Below are 4,675 nucleotides of genomic sequence, written 5' to 3' on the forward strand. Positions count from 1 at the left end.
AGCCATATTGCTAAATTTAATTTTTAGTTTATTGAGATAGATAAGAAAAGTAACTCGTGGGAGAACTGCTCTCTATTACAAAATGTTATTATTTATTCTAATTGTTTCTATATTCTTTTTCATTACTAGATTATTATTTTAATTGTGTTTTAGGAGAATCCAGGAAAATATTAACTCAATATCAACAAAGAATTATTTTTGATTTGTTTAAATTATTGCTGTTTGGAAGATATGAACTTTAATAATTGGTGTTCTAAAGTAAGAGTGAAAAAATAATTGTACCGAGGTCAGATACCATAGATTATACACAATTTTGTTTTGTACAATTGTTTTTTAAAGATTTGAGATATAGTCCATCATAATAAAACAACACATGCTGATATTAATTAACTCACCTGTAGGTGTCATGTAATGGCTGTAAGCTAATAATTAAACACATTCTTTCTAATTTTTCATTCTATATCTGGACTTTTCAGTAGCTGAAAAAAAAGACTATCAACAATGACTATAAATTCATTTACCATCTCTCCTTTTCTGTTTTGGTCAGCAGTATTACCATTAACTTACGCTACTTTCTTGTTGTGATATTTCTTGAAAATTACATTAATTCATATACCATGCTTGTATTGCTTTACAAATTCAGATCTTTGAATCTAGCAGCTTCCTTGTTCCCAGATGACACATACCGTATCACTTTAGACACTAAGCCTCCATATCCATTTCATCAGTTTTCCTTTAGTCCTATGTTTTTCTCAGTGATTTTTCATAAAACAGTTATTGTGTACGAGGTAGAAAATGTATGCTAGAAGAAAGAACACTCCTATTATGGATAGTTTAAAAAACACTGAGTGAAAAAAACAGGAAAAGAATTTAAATCCGACCAAAGTTATAATGAGAGATCAGAGGAATGTACTCTTTTCTTAAGCATTTTGCATGTTTTGGTTTTGGCTTTGCTACCCACACATCTACATACTGAATACTTTCTCTAATCTCTAGCATTAAAACACTGCTTAGGGAAAGCATTCCCTAGTAGAAAATCACTAAAACATATGCCCCTTTTTGTATATTCACTTTGACTTAAATAGAAACTGGGTGAACTTCGTCATAGAACTGAGTAAAGCATGCTTTGCTAAATTATAACACAATTCACTACGGAATAAAAACAAACCTAACAGATTTATGTTGAAAGTCAGTGCCAGTCTGGTTCTGGTTTTGTGAGACAGACATTGTCAATTTCACAGCTCTACATATCATGTCATAGAATGGCCTGGCTTGAAAAGGACCACAAAGATCATTGAGTTTCAACCTCCCTGCTATGTGCAGGTTCGCCAACCACCAGACGAGGCTGCCCGGAGCCACATCCAGCCTGGCTTTGAATGCCTCCAGGGATGGGGCATCCACAACCTCCTTGGGCAACCTGTTCCAATGTGTCACCGCCTTCTGTGTGAAAAACTTCCTCCTAATATCTAACCTAAAACTGCCCTGTCTCAGTTTAAAACCATTCTCCCTTATCCTATCACTATCCACCCATGTAAACAGCCGTACCCCCTCCTGTTTATAAGCTCCCTTCAAGTACTGGAAGACCACAGTGAGGTCTGCCTGGAGCCCTTCTTCTCCGAGCTAAACAAGCCCAGTTCCCTCAACCTTTCTTCACAGGAGAGGTGCTCCAGCCCTCTGATCATCTTAGTGGCCCTCCTCTGGACCCGTTCCAAGACCTCCTCGTCTTTCTTGTGCTTAGGGCCCCAGTCCTGGACACAGTACTGCAGATGGGGCCTCACAAGAGCTGAGTAGAGGGGGACAATCACCTCCCTCTCCCTTCTGGACACCCCTCTTTTAATGCAGCCCAGAACACAGTTGGCCTTCTGGGCTGCAAGTGCACACTGCTGGCTCATGTTCAGCTTCTCGTCTACCAGTCATGTTTTTCTGCCAAACTGTCTGAAACCTTCAACACTTCTGGTATGAAATTTGAAATATTAAATAAAAGTTCTAATGTGCTTAGAGAGAAAAGGGAACCACCAGAACTAAGGAATTTTCAGCTGAACGTATAACTTTTCAAAATTAAGCATCTTCAGTGAAATTATTGGTTGAAAGTCCACTGGTACAGCTTATGTTGTAAAAAAATATATATCTTAGCAACTATGTAGAGATGCTTACTTTATCTATTTATTTATCTCATTATTTCCATTATTTTGAATCCTGGGAGGAAATACATCATAAATATTTTATCTGCTTTCAAGTCTTTCATTTTTTTTTTGTACTCTTAAAAGAGGCCCCTAAGAAAAGAAAAATCTATTCTAGTTGAAAAGATTGCTTCTTTAATGTTTAAAAGGGGAAAAAGTAGTGTTCTTAATAAGAATATCTATGTGGCCATAAAAATCTATTTCTTTCCACAAAAATTTTCAATGTGAGTACTTGACTAGCTTTGTACATCTGGACACAGTCTTTCCTTATTATTGTGGCTTCAGGTCTGAAATGATTATGGGTTTCACCAAATCACGAACCTGCTATTCTAGGAGCTGCAATTTGATATTTTCCTATAAACTGATAATGCTTTTTTGACTGTTGCTTTGGTATGAAGACATTCAGCTACAGCTTACCCTTTTTCTAGGTGCAGGGGTCACAGTGCACCGATGCATTCCAGCTGCTCATCTTTCTCTCTATTGGAGATACAGCCTTCAGTACTCTTATCCCCCTGAGAAAAGTTTTTTCTGAAGAGCTGTACCAAAAAAAAAACCAAAACCAAAAACAAACAAACAAACAAAAAAAATGCCAGTATAGCCCTGAGCAGCATACTAAAATCACATTTGAGTTTGTATTTAAATTGTAGATCAATATTTTGGAAGCATTTTCTAGCTGTTTTCTGCCTCTTTCATAGAAGTACCTGTTACTTAGATTAACAACTGCCTAACTTTTCTTTGCTGCCTTAAAATTACATGAGAAAAAATCTCAAAGATGTATTAAGACAGATCTTTTCCCCTTTTAAATCTTTGTGCATGCTCCTGCTCTTCTGGTGGGTCATGTTATTGAAGAGAATCAAACAATTACACACAGAGAACATCTGCAGTTCCCCTTTTCAGATCGTGGCCATGACCTTCATACTTGAAGCAAAGGCATACTGGCACATCTCAAATTGGCATAATGCTTCACTATGACTTTCTAATTTCTGAGCATATTAAGATTGTGGAATTGTCTTTAAGCCTAAACAAATGTCTAAATGTTTTCCTGAGTTAAAAGAAAGCTCATGAATAAACATGTTATTTGCTACTAGGCTAATAGTAATACTTATAGTTGGAAAAAGCAAACAAGTGCTTAGCTCTCTAAGTATTAATACCTCGGTGAGTGTAATGCTTTGCCAGTTTGGTTTCAGTTGAAGACCTATAATTTCCAGTGTGACTCTTCATTTTAGTGCCTAACTTCATACACTATGAAACTCCTGACTCTCAGTAATGAAAAACTTTCACGTTATAGAAAAATGTGTCTCTTGACACTTAGACTGTATATACCAAAGCACGGTAGGATCTTGTCTATTTTATAAACCAAGGCCAATAATTTGATTCACAGGTAGCAATGCTGCACAGCAGAAGAATGATGAGATACTGAAGTCTAACTTGCCTGGATTACTCTTTGTAATCTACTTCAGTTTTGGCCTTTCGTGCTGAGTATCCATCTACTCCAAGGCAGCTCTCCCTCTGCACCCTGCCAGGTTAATGCTGCTGCCTCTGTACTACAGTGGGACCTCCTGCATCCACCTGATTAGCAGACATGCATTTCTCACAGAGTGATGGGGCTTCTGTTGCATGCAGTGCATTGCCCTCTACTCTAATGATGCCCTTTCCTTGTATAAATGCAGTAGGAGACAAAAGAAATGTAACCTGATTCCAAAAACCCGAGAAAGATGCATTTTGGACAAGGAAGATACACCAGTCTCTTCAACTTCTAAGTACTATTTAGTATATGTTCAGGTTACATATGAAGTAAGCTGTTACTGAGATACTGAATTGATATATGTATGTTTCTAACCATTGAATTTTCAATATCTTAGTAATCGCAGGGTTGTTTGACAACCCTTTTTACTCTCAGCTTACCCTGCCTGGCTCTGATGCCTCAGAACTTCCACTGTCACTATACTAGTGTAAACACGTATACTAGTGGTAAACACTTCTAGCAGCTGCTGCAGTGCCTATCTACATCACACAGTCCCACTACTCTACCTATTGCCCCTAAACAACTCTTTCCCCAGAAGCCTGTTGACCTTAAGCTAGGGCCTGCAGTAAATTGATCTTTGTCTGAGGATGTTACTTTTAACATCTTTGAGATCCTCATGTGGAGCACTGGAAGCATAAAGTATTGACATTCCTTCTTCTCTTCCTACTAATAGAGAAGAGCAATGCTTTTTTTGTTTCAAAGCCTTCTCAAGTCTCTGTTACCAAAGCCCAACCCCAAGCCAGCTCTCTAGAATATCATTCTTATTCAGAAGTTTGTTGTAACCCAGATCTAAAAATTTGAGATACCATGTCTTGTGCACAATCCCAAGACAGAAATAACTCAAAATAAACTGCTGTTTAGCAGTTAAATATTACTTAAGTATTTGAACTAAAACTTAATATAATCTTTTTTAAGAATATTCTACATTATGATGCACAATTGAGAAATTTACTTCTATTTTTTGTTCCCT

The sequence above is a fragment of the Meleagris gallopavo genome, chromosome Z (assembly GCF_000146605.3).
Source record: "Meleagris gallopavo isolate NT-WF06-2002-E0010 breed Aviagen turkey brand Nicholas breeding stock chromosome Z, Turkey_5.1, whole genome shotgun sequence".
Taxonomy (NCBI): Eukaryota; Metazoa; Chordata; class Aves; order Galliformes; family Phasianidae; genus Meleagris; species Meleagris gallopavo.